Source organism: Eleutherodactylus coqui, chromosome 4 (genome assembly GCF_035609145.1).
Source record: "Eleutherodactylus coqui strain aEleCoq1 chromosome 4, aEleCoq1.hap1, whole genome shotgun sequence".
Taxonomy (NCBI): domain Eukaryota; kingdom Metazoa; phylum Chordata; class Amphibia; order Anura; family Eleutherodactylidae; genus Eleutherodactylus; species Eleutherodactylus coqui.
This window is the reverse complement of record NC_089840.1, coordinates 37,174,129-37,187,373: the sequence shown is the minus strand read 5'-3', so window position 1 is coordinate 37,187,373 and position 13,245 is coordinate 37,174,129. Positions and strand designations below refer to the sequence as shown.

Sequence of the window (13,245 nt, the reverse complement as noted above, 5' to 3'; positions counted from 1 at the left end):
CAGAAGTGTATAGACCCACTTGCTGCCGCGGGACAACCCCTTTAAAAACGCACAAAAATCGCAAAACACAAACTGGTGATGCATTTGTAACATCAGAAAATCCCACTGATAATTGTGCTAAAAGAAACCGCAGCGTTAAAAACCGTAAGTGTGTAGGAGCCCCAGGAGGGACACCAGCAGCTCTCCAATGGCGGCAGTCAGCAGGCAGGCGAGGACTGAGAAGTCACAGATTACAGGACAGCAGGCGGAGGAATACTGCAAGGAGGAGAAGTGTGAGACAGTTCTGAGTCATCCGCTGACATCCGGCACCGATGACTAGTAAATACTTGTCCTTGTTCCCTGTTTGTTCTACAGTTCCCATATTTATACTCTCTCTGTTCTCCCCCTCCGGCCAAACCTCTCTGTAATGTTATTTACAACCAGCAACCCGGAGCCGGAGGTACCAGTCTTACCAGTTCCTCCTTATAGGGCGTGTCCTCGGGCTACTCCTCCCCTTATAGGGCGTGTTCTCGGGCTAGTCCTGCCCTAATAGGGCGTGCACTTGGTGTGTTGACGTGTGACATGTGTGTGACTCAGTATACTGAACCGTCTCCTCCGTGATGTCGGCGGAGCTCCCCCATCTCACATATCGGGACCTGCTGATCCCTGCAGACCCTCCTCACCAAGTGCTCTGATAACGGCAGCACAATGTAGTCAGTACCGGAGGGGGCGTCCTGCTCGTGCCGTGCGGAGGGATTCTCCCATTCATATACAGTACACGGGACAAGCCTGCAGTACACGGGACAAGCCTGCAGGTGGCGCTGTTCCCAGAACATTCTACTGTCCCGGTCCTCCGTGCAGCGCTGTACCGGCTCTCCCACCCCCCATGTCTATAGGACTGACGGCCCGGTTACAAGTAATGATCGGCACACAAAAATCGTGTGATAATCGTTACATGTAAACGTGAGGCCGTCCTGCAGGATTCGGTTGGCTTCTGTTTGTCGCTGACTAGTATAAACCCCACGGCCGGTTCTCTCTTTTCTCGCTGCGTCTAAACGCTCCGTGTAATAACATAGAATGTGAAGCGCTGAGCGAGACGTTATTCCCCGTTTACACGGGACGACTGCCGGCTGAACAATCTGTGCGGGTGACGTCTCCGCTAGCTGTCCGCGATCACACAGAGCGTTTAGACCGGCAGATCACCGCTGAGTATCGCTCACTTCTCACTCAGTGTGAAACGCTGAGCAGGGAGCGTTTAGACGCAGCGAGAAGCGAGCGAAGCGCTATTGTATTTATGTGGGCTAAAAGTGAGCAGCAGACGAGGCCGGCCACACTAACGGGGCGGATTCTGCCTGCAGATATCTCCAGCGGGAGAGCCTCTGATCATTGATGGAAAGTAATTGCGGTAGATCACGGATGCGATCACGTTTTCACGCGGATCTATGCACAATGTATCGTCCGCACAGAAAAAAGCTCTCCCCTCCGGCCGCCATTCTGGGTTTTCTATCGATTTTCTTGCGAGTTGCGAGCGTTTCCGTTGCTCATACACGATGTGACTGCATACGGGTGACAGAACCCTCGCATCCAGCGACTTCAATGGAGGCCATCCGCGCAGAATCCGCACTAAAACAGAGCTGCGACTTTTCTTCTGCTCATCGAATACGCAATTCATACCCGTGAGCGTGATCAAAGATGGATGCCTCTCAATGCTCGCGTTTTACCACGGACGGCGATCGCTGATTCTGCAATTAAAATTTATATGAGACCCCCGGCCCCCCAACAGTAAACAAACAGTAAACGATGGCTCTGCATTTAGACATGGCGATTATTGGACATTTTCGCTCATGAATTTTGCGCAATATTCGTCCCGTGTAAATTGAGCATTAGCTTTCCTCAGCGGTGATCTGCCTGTCTAAACGCTCTGCACGAACATCTAGCGGTGACGTCACCCGCTCATTCAGACGACAGTCGTCAGGTGTAAATACGGCATCACAATACGGGTACAATCAAGGTGGGGGGGGGGTGCGGGGAACTACCCTGTTTCCCTGAAAATAAGACATAGCATCATTTTCCAGAATTTTTGAGGATGCAAAATGATTTTTCAGGCTTTTTGATGATGTTTGAAATATAAGCCCTACTCCAAAATTAAGCCCTGCTAACAGTTAATTAAAAAAGTCAATTTAAATAGTGTCCAGGCAGCTATTTTGAACAAAAATTAATATGACACTGTCTTATTTTCGGGGAAACACGGTAGGGGAGCTAATGGCCCTTCTGGACAAGCAGCTTCATGTTTGAACGAGGAGTGATGTCACCGCTGGCCGTACGCACTCCAGCAGAATGTGCAGACCGGCGAATCATCGGAATCCATCACTTCTCATCCAGTGTCTCCACCAGCGGATCTGTCGGGGGGCTCATAACTCATTTATCTCTCCACCAGTGGATCTGTCGGGGGGGCTGATAACTCATGTATTTCTCCACCAGCGGATCTGTCGGGGGGCTCCTAACTCATGTATTTCTCCACCAGCGGATCTGTCGGGGGGCTCATAACTCATTTATCTCTCCACCAGCGGATCTGTCGGGGGGCTCATAACTCATTTATCTCTTCACCATCGGATCTGTTAGGGGGCTCATAACTCATTTATTTCTCCACCAGCGGATCTGTCGGGGGGCTCATAACTCATTTATTTCTCCACCAGCGGATATGTGTGTGGGGGGGGGGGGGGGCTCATAATTCATTTATTTCTCCACCAGCGGATCTGTCGGGTGGCTCATAACTCATTTATTTCTCCACCGGCGGATCTGTCGGGGGGCTCATAACTCATTTATTTCTCCACCAGCGGATCTGTCGGGGGGCTCATAACTCATTTACTTCTCCACCAGTGGATCTGTCAGGGGGCTCATAACTCATTTACTTCTCCACCAGCGGATCTGTCGGGGGGCTCATAACTCATTTATTTCTCCACCAGCGGATCTGTCGGGGGGGCTCATAACTCATTTATTGCTCCACCAGCGGATCTGTCGGGGGGCTCATAACTCATTTATCTCTTCACCAGCGGATCTGTTGGGGGGCTCATAACTCATTTATTTCTCCACCAGCGGATCTGTCGGGTGGCTCATAACTCATTTATTTCTCCACCAGCGGATCTGTCGGGGGGCTCATAACTCATTTACCTCTCCAACAGCGGATCTGTCGGGGGGCTCATAACTCATTTATTTCTCCACCAGCGGATCTGTCGGGGGGGCTCATAACTCATTTATTGCTCCACCAGCGGATCTGTCGGGGGGCTCATAACTCATTTATCTCTTCACCAGCGGATCTGTTGGGGGGCTCATAACTCATTTATTTCTCCACCAGCGGATCTGTCGGGTGGCTCATAACTCATTTATTTCTCCACCAGCGGATCTGTCGGGGGGCTCATAACTCATTTATTGCTCCACCAGCGGATCTGTCGGGGGGCTCATAACTCATTTATTTCTCCACCAGCGGATCTGTCGGGGGGCTCATAACTCATTTATTGCTCCACCAGCGGATCGGTCGGGGGGCTCATAACTGACTATGTGGACCCTTGACCAAAAAAAATTTTTATAATAAAATATAACTTTTATTAAAGAAATTACTAAAAGGAAGAACATACACACATAAATCTAGATCCAGGAAAACCCATGGAACCGATAAAAATGTATTGATACCACTGTCCATAAACAGTAATAGACCGGTCAGTCTGAGTATCGTTATGACTCAGCCATTTAGTGTATTCGGTCTCTTTGCAGAATCTGACAGGATTATCAGAATCTATTGTATACACGTCAACCTAATCAGGAGATGAAAAAGTGACATAAGTCCGACAGTTGGATGTTACAGAACGTGACCCAAAATCCAGAGAACAGGTTCGGTGATGTATACGTCGTTCACATCGAGAAAATAAGCTATGCCGGACCACTAAAAATTGTAAGCGTAACCCAACGCGTTTCTCCCACAACGTGGGTTCATCAGGGGTTTCAATACGCAAAAAATGGTACTTTACTGGTTTAATGACTCCCAGTCAGAAATCGGATAGTGGTACAAAAATAAAAAATTGATGAAGCCTCAAAATGTCCACTATTGTCAAATAAATGACACACTGGATATAGAGGGATCAATCAGAGTAGAACTGTCATTTCTATTGGTGACAATTATATTACTAGATAGATTATTGTCGCCATATAAGATAAATGAACTGACAGGACTACGAAAACCCTACTACTACAATGGTAGAAATAAGAGTAGGGTATAGGTAAGAAAAATTTCTACCCTTTATGTGAGAGAAAGTTATAATTTCTCAGGGATAATAGTCCCGAGTACAGAAAGATAGAATAATTTTAGCCGTTAAGTCAAAGAGTATCCCGAGGGCAAAATTTTAGCAATCGGGTCCCTGGATAATCAGATGGCATATTCACAGCAGCCCAGAATAGCCGCCTTTTGGATAGCCATCTGATAAATTTTCGCTCTAGACCTACAAGGAAAATTCCTAAGACCTATAATAGTCCCTCAATAGAGTGGAAAGAGGATTCAAAGACCTATATTAGTCCCTCAATAAGGTGGTCACTAAGTCAGAGCCTTAATAAGCAAAACTGAAATCAAACAAATAAACAAAACGGCGGCATGTCAGCCCTGGTGGTGGACTGACAGCATACTGAACTCACAGCTCCCTGAGCTTTAAATAGGAATCCTGTAGCTCCACCTTTAATGGGGGAGTCTAGGTGTAAGCCAATCATCATTATACAGGGGCGTACCTATGTCAGTTGTTGCTATGGAGATCAAAGTGCTGTCGTTTTGTTTAAGACGCACTCATGTCCAAAATCCATATCCTCACCATGTATAAATGGTAACAGTGCCCACCTGATGTTTAGCGCTCACAGAATATAAATCCCTGGTTGCCCTGATCGTCTGGGGAGAGTAGCGTTCCTGTAGTGATCATGGAGATGTAAAGGACCTACAGAGATACAGAGATCACATGACCCGCCCCTCCGGCAGTCAGCTGAGCAGGAGGGGGCGGTGCCAAGGGTCCTGTTCTCAAGTCCTGTTTTCAGCAGAGAGAAGAATAGAATAAAGGTGATATACTGATTGCAGTGACATTTCTGCCCAGCCTTATGGATAAAAGTAAACAGTGCAAAAGACAGTGGCATAATTAGCCACATTTAGTAGTAGTAGTTCAGATTATACAGATCGATAGATCCTCTACCATGACATGTCATGCTGATGGTGATGTGACACGTTAAGGGGCGTGTCCAAGACGCCGAGAGCTAGAAGTGAACAAAGGTATTAAATAAATTAACTTAAGCAATGTGAGTTTACATAAGCCCAATATTTCAATTGGGACACACACTAAAAAGTGTCAATATGAAAATGCACTGTTTCTTATAATAAATCTGCTGTTGTCACATGATGTTTTTGTATATAATATGCGTACTTATATTGATGACCATAAAATGCAGACGCTACGTGCAGGAAGATAAATCAGCAACCAGGTTACATAGAGCAAGTGGCGAGCAGAGTATGTTACTGTGGAACAGAAGGCCACAGTGATAACTACATGATACAAATAGCTTGATGCTCAATACAAAGGTGAGGGGTTAATTAAATTACACAGGCACAACCACAGGGCAGAGATAATCCTAACCTTGGTAACCTAAGATGAAGTAACAGAGTCATGGAATCGTTTATTCTTCCGATATATGATAGCTTTGTTAGTACTGCACATCTAGCACTTTGGCACGCATCGATGCCCCAGTTAAATAAAGCAGTTAAAGGAGAGTTGCTCATTAAGTCCATCCGGGGAGACCGAGCGCAAACGAAAAATCCAACTTGCTTCTTTTTGCAAGAGGAGTCTGTTGGTGTCGCCCCGGCGTCCGTCCGGACGTATACACTCGATACCTTGAAAGTGAACCTGGGTTTCGTCCCCTCCATGTACATCCCATATATGTGTGGCTAGAGGTGTTGCTTCGTTCCGTCTGATATTTCCTATGTGGGCAAGTACGCGACGGCGAAATTGTTGGGCCGTCTTGCCCACATAGTTCAGAGGACACGAGCAGGTGGCTAAGTAGACCACGTTCTTAGACCGGCAATTAATAAATTCACGGTTATGGAATTCCTTAGCGGTAGCCGCACTTCGAAAGACAGAACTTTTTTGAATAAAGGGACATGCTACACATCCAGAGCACCGGAATGTCCCCTTTAGATGGTGTCTTCCGAGCCACATACTGGTCGGTATTTCCGGTTTGAGATAGCTCCTGACAAGACGATCTCGCAAGTTGCGACCCCTCCTAAAAGTGATAAGGGGGGACGCAGGTAATAGATCACACACATCCTCATCGTCCTTCAGGATATCCCAGAAACTACCCAAAATCCTTCTGACTACAGAGGCTCCCGTGTCATACGTACCAATAATTCTGGTCAGGTTGCTGTTATCCCTTTTACGTGATTGCAAAAGGTCACTTCGGTTCAAGCTGGCTGCATGGTCATAGGCCTCAGTGACTATCGTCTCTGGATAGCCTCTTTGTAAAAACCTCGATGATAATTTGTTGCCTTCCGCAACATATTCATTTTCTGAGGAACAATTTCGGCGTATACGCATGAATTGGCCTTTTGGGATCCCTTTGCGCAGGGAATAGGGATGGTAACTGTCCCAGGTCAATAATGAGTTTGTTGCTGTAGCCTTACGAAATGTTGTAGTACTCAGAGTACCGTTTTCTTGTTTGTTAATTCTCAAATCGAGGAAGGTGATTGTGTGCTCATCACATTCAGCTGTGAATCGTAGGTTGAGATTATTGGTGTTTAATTTCTCAACAAATGTACCGAAGTTTTCTTTAGTGCCGGACCAGAAAATGAGAATGTCGTCTATGTACCTAGACCATAGAACGACATTGTTGGTAAACAGGAGGTTTTCCTCCGTGAAGACGTGCCTTTCCTCCCACCAGCCCAGGAGCAGATTAGCATACGACGGGGCACAGGGCGTCCCCATCGCGGTGCCCCTGAGCTGGTGGAAGAAGGCCCCCTGGAAGAGGAAATAGTTGTGGGAGAGGATGAACCCTAAAAGTTCCTGAACGAACTTATTATGATCACGGTATTGAGAGCCCTTTTGATTCAGATAATATTCAGTGGCTCTCAAACCCAAGTCATGGGGTATGGAGCTATAGAGGCTCTCAACATCCATAGACGCCAGGATTACATCTGAATCCAGATGAATACCTTCAATCTGGCGCAGCAAATCAGGGGTATCCTCAACATGTGATGGTAGAGAGGTAACGAATGGCCTAAGTATCTGGTCCACATACGTACTTGCATTTTGGCTTAGATTAGATACACCCGAAACAATCGGTCGCCCCTTGATGGGTGACAGTCCCTTGTGCACCTTTGGTAAGGTATAAAATGTAGCAACTCTTGCGTGCTTCGGCACAATATATTCAAATTCTTTGGGACTAATCAATTTCGATGACAATGCCTTCTCTGCGATAGATAATAATTCGCGAGAATATTTAATTGTCGGGTCAGATGCAAGTTTCTCATATGTGGCTGTATCATTCAACAGAGACATACAGATATTAACGTATTGGTCCCTGTTGAGGACTACCACGTTACCCCCCTTGTCAGATGGTTTTATGACAATCCCACTACAATCTTCCAGGGATTTCAATGCGCATATTTCTCCACGGGTCATATTATGGGAGCCTCTGTAGTCGTTGGGCTGGACATTTTTAATTTCCTTGAGGACAATCTTCTCAAAGGTGTCAAGAAGGGGACAGTGCAGGGAGGGGGGGTTAGATGAATTTTTGTTCTTCAACTGTGTAAATGGACCCTTCCCAGGGACACTATTCATATCGTTCTCCAGTTGTTGGAGATCTCTCAGTATGGGCATATCAGATGGAGATAGTCCAAATTCAGCTGCTTGTTTCTTATCCAATTGGACAAAATATTTTTTCCATCTGAGGCGGCGTATGAAGAGGGAGATGTCCTTCGTCCAGACGAACGGGTCAAATTGGTTCGTCGGGACGAAGGACAGCCCCCTCTCCAAAACGCCCACCTCCACAGGGGAAAGTTCCCTGTCTGAGAGATTAATCACTTGTAACTTATCGGGTGCAGGTTTTTCAGCTGTTATAGTCTGAGGATAGGCGTGAGTCAAACGACTCTTCTGTCTCGCAGAGGATAACGCGGCATAGGAGGACCTAAAAAAACTCTGGTCCACATTGGTATTGGGATGTCTAGTTTTGCCTCGACCTCTTTGTTGCGTCTTGTTTCTGCCTCTCCTTGAATATGTATTATACCTGCCTCGCGTTGGGTTGTCGTTATCTGAAGTTTCAAGGTCGGAAGAACTCATATCGGTATCCGAGTATGGTCTATCAATGTTGTAAGCCCGATTGTCCCTAAAATCTATGAGATCACGGTTAAACTGTCCATGCTTACGCTCTTTTTGGGAGGTATATTTTTCAACAATAGTCTGGAGAGCTTTCTCTTTAATAGAGAACTCTGGATCGGTGGAGAACTTCCTCACAGCCTCCAGGGATTCATCCAGACTTTGTTGGTTCTTAGGAAGAATCTGTTGTTCCTCATTGATAAGAAGCTGTATCAGTCTCAATGAGGATTCCGTCGATTCTTTCTCCCATTGAGCCAAAAAGTCACTATTTCTCAGTCTCAAAGGAGGTAAAATCGGGTTACGTAGACCCCTCGGAACGATTTTGTTCTCGAGATATCTTTTGAGACCTTGAACTTCCCACCACCCCCTAATACAATCCCGATATTGTCTTGTGAGTAATTTGAAGCAACCATGCATGTCAGTACTAGATGTGCTTGGGTGATATCCCTCTTGGGAGAATACGGCGTTAGCCTCAGATACCCAACTCTCAACATTGAGTTTATGAGATAAGAAGCCTGCCATAGCGAGAAAAGGCAATTTAACAGAGGCAGTGAAGTCCAACTAGTTTGGAAAGAACTGACTATGTGGACCCTTGACCAAAAAAAATTTTTATAATAAAATATAACTTTTATTAAAGAAATTACTAAAAGAAAGAACATACACACATAAATCTAGATCCAGGAAAACCCATGGAACCGATAAAAATGTATTGATACCACTGTCCATAAACAGTAATAGACCGGTCAGTCTGAGTATCGTTATGACTCAGCCATTTAGTGTATTCGGTCTCTTTGCAGAATCTGACAGGATTATCAGAATCTATTGTATACACGTCAACCTAATCAGGAGATGAAAAAGTGACATAAGTCCGACAGTTGGATGTTACAGAACGTGACCCAAAATCCAGAGAACAGGTTCGGTGATGTATACGTCGTTCACATCGAGAAAATAAGCTATGCCGGACCACTAAAAATTGTAAGCGTAACCCAACGCGTTTCTCCCACAACGTGGGTTCATCAGGGGTTTCAATACGCAAAAAATGGTACTTTACTGGTTTAATGACTCCCAGTCAGAAATCGGATAGTGGTACAAAAATAAAAAATTGATGAAGCCTCAAAATGTCCAGTATTGTCAAATAAATGACACACTGGATATAGAGGGATCAATCAGAGTAGAACTGTCATTTCTACTGGTGACAATTATATTACTAGATAGATTATTGTCGCCATATAAGATAAATGAACTGACAGGACTACGAAAACCCTACTACTACAATGGTAGAAATAAGAGTAGGGTATAGGTAAGAAAAATTTCTACCCTTTATGTGAGAGAAAGTTATAATTTCTCAGGGATAATAGTCCCGAGTACAGAAAGATAGAATAATTTTAGCCGTTAAGTCAAAGAGTATCCCGAGGGCAAAATTTTAGCAATCGGGTCCCTGGATAATCAGATGGCATATTCACAGCAGCCCAGAATAGCCGCCTTTTGGATAGCCATCTGATAAATTTTCGCTCTAGACCTACAAGGAAAATTCCTAAGACCTATAATAGTCCCTCAATAGAGTGGAAAGAGGATTCAAAGACCTATATTAGTCCCTCAATAAGGTGGTCACTAAGTCAGAGCCTTAATAAGCAAAACTGAAATCAAACAAATAAACAAAACGGCGGCATGTCAGCCCTGGTGGTGGACTGACAGCATACTGAACTCACAGCTCCCTGAGCTTTAAATAGGAATCCTGTAGCTCCACCTTTAATGGGGGAGTCTAGGTGTAAGCCAATCATCATTATACAGGGGCGTACCTGGACAGTTTAACCGTGATCTCATAGATTTTAGGGACAATCGGGCTTACAACATTGATAGACCATACTCGGATACCGATATGAGTTCTTCCGACCTTGAAACTTCAGATAACGACAACCCAACGCGAGGCAGGTATAATACATATTCAAGGAGAGGCAGAAACAAGACGCAACAAAGAGGTCGAGGCAAAACTAGACATCCCAATACCAATGTGGACCAGAGTTTTTTTAGGTCCTCCTATGCCGCGTTATCCTCTGCGAGACAGAAGAGTCGTTTGACTCACGCCTATCCTCAGACTATAACAGCTGAAAAACCTGCACCCGATAAGTTACAAGTGATTAATCTCTCAGACAGGGAACTTTCCCCTGTGGAGGTGGGCGTTTTGGAGAGGGGGCTGTCCTTCGTCCCGACGAACCAATTTGACCCGTTCGTCTGGACGAAGGACATCTCCCTCTTCATACGCCGCCTCAGATGGAAAAAATATTTTGTCCAATTGGATAAGAAACAAGCAGCTGAATTTGGACTATCTCCATCTGATATGCCCATACTGAGAGATCTCCAACAACTGGAGAACGATATGAATAGTGTCCCTGGGAAGGGTCCATTTACACAGTTGAAGAACAAAAATTCATCTAACCCCCCCTCCCTGCACTGTCCCCTTCTTGACACCTTTGAGAAGATTGTCCTCAAGGAAATTAAAAATGTCCAGCCCAACGACTACAGAGGCTCCCATAATATGACCCGTGGAGAAATATGCGCATTGAAATCCCTGGAAGATTGTAGTGGGATTGTCATAAAACCATCTGACAAGGGGGGTAACGTGGTAGTCCTCAACAGGGACCAATACGTTAATATCTGTATGTCTCTGTTGAATGATACAGCCACATATGAGAAACTTGCATCTGACCCGACAATTAAATATTCTCGCGAATTATTATCTATCGCAGAGAAGGCATTGTCATCGAAATTGATTAGTCCCAAAGAATTTGAATATATTGTGCCGAAGCACGCAAGAGTTGCTACATTTTATACCTTACCAAAGGTGCACAAGGGACTGTCACCCATCAAGGGGCGACCGATTGTTTCGGGTGTATCTAATCTAAGCCAAAATGCAAGTACGTATGTGGACCAGATACTTAGGCCATTCGTTACCTCTCTACCATCACATGTTGAGGATACCCCTGATTTGCTGCGCCAGATTGAAGGTATTCATCTGGATTCAGATGTAATCCTGGCGTCTATGGATGTTGAGAGCCTCTATAGCTCCATACCCCATGACTTGGGTTTGAGAGCCACTGAATATTATCTGAATCAAAAGGGCTCTCAATACCGTGATCATAATAAGTTCGTTCAGGAACTTTTAGGGTTCATCCTCTCCCACAACTATTTCCTCTTCCAGGGGGCCTTCTTCCACCAGCTCAGGGGCACCGCGATGGGGACGCCCTGTGCCCCGTCGTATGCTAATCTGCTCCTGGGCTGGTGGGAGGAAAGGCACGTCTTCACGGAGGAAAACCTCCTGTTTACCAACAATGTCGTTCTATGGTCTAGGTACATAGACGACATTCTCATTTTCTGGTCCGGCACTAAAGAAAACTTCGGTACATTTGTTGAGAAATTAAACACCAATAATCTCAACCTACGATTCACAGCTGAATGTGATGAGCACACAATCACCTTCCTCGATTTGAGAATTAACAAACAAGAAAACGGTACTCTGAGTACTACAACATTTCGTAAGGCTACAGCAACAAACTCATTATTGACCTGGGACAGTTACCATCCCTATTCCCTGCGCAAAGGGATCCCAAAAGGCCAATTCATGCGTATACGCCGAAATTGTTCCTCAGAAAATGAATATGTTGCGGAAGGCAACAAATTATCATCGAGGTTTTTACAAAGAGGCTATCCAGAGACGATAGTCACTGAGGCCTATGACCATGCAGCCAGCTTGAACCGAAGTGACCTTTTGCAATCACGTAAAAGGGATAACAGCAACCTGACCAGAATTATTGGTACGTATGACACGGGAGCCTCTGTAGTCAGAAGGATTTTGGGTAGTTTCTGGGATATCCTGAAGGACGATGAGGATGTGTGTGATCTATTACCTGCGTCCCCCCTTATCACTTTTAGGAGGGGTCGCAACTTGCGAGATCGTCTTGTCAGGAGCTATCTCAAACCGGAAATACCGACCAGTATGTGGCTCGGAAGACACCATCTAAAGGGGACATTCCGGTGCTCTGGATGTGTAGCATGTCCCTTTATTCAAAAAAGTTCTGTCTTTCGAAGTGCGGCTACCGCTAAGGAATTCCATAACCGTGAATTTATTAATTGCCGGTCTAAGAACGTGGTCTACTTAGCCACCTGCTCGTGTCCTCTGAACTATGTGGGCAAGACGGCCCAACAATTTCGCCGTCGCGTACTTGCCCACATAGGAAATATCAGACGGAACGAAGCAACACCTCTAGCCACACATATATGGGATGTACATGGAGGGGACGAAACCCAGGTTCACTTTCAAGGTATCGAGTGTATACGTCCGGACGGACGCCGGGGCGACACCAACAGACTCCTCTTGCAAAAAGAAGCAAGTTGGATTTTTCGTTTGCGCTCGGTCTCCCCGGATGGACTTAATGAGCAACTCTCCTTTAACTGCTTTATTTAACTGGGGCATCGATGCGTGCCAAAGTGCTAGATGTGCAGTACTAACAAAGCTATCATATATCGGAAGAATAAACGATTCCATGACTCTGTTACTTCATCTTAGGTTACCAAGGTTAGGATTATCTCTGCCCTGTGGTTGTGCCTGTGTAATTTAATTAACCCCTCACCTTTGTATTGAGCATCAAGCTATTTGTATCATGTAGTTATCACTGTGGCCTTCTGTTCCACAGTAACATACTCTGCTCGCCACTTGCTCTATGTAACCTGGTTGCTGATTTATCTTCCTGCACGTAGCGTCTGCATTTTATGGTCATCAATATAAGTACGCATATTATATACAAAAACATCATGTGACAACAGCAGATTTATTATAAGAAACAGTGCATTTTCATATTGACACTTTTTAGTGTGTGTC

The 13,245-nt window shown here is 45.3% G+C and overlaps 1 protein-coding gene across 5 annotated transcripts in view; it reads left to right on the top strand.

Annotated features, from left to right (window-relative positions):
* Positions 1–13,245, top strand: part of LOC136625232 (uncharacterized) — a 71,618-nt gene that overhangs the window by 954 nt on the left and 57,419 nt on the right. The gene's annotated exons all lie outside the window — the stretch shown is intronic.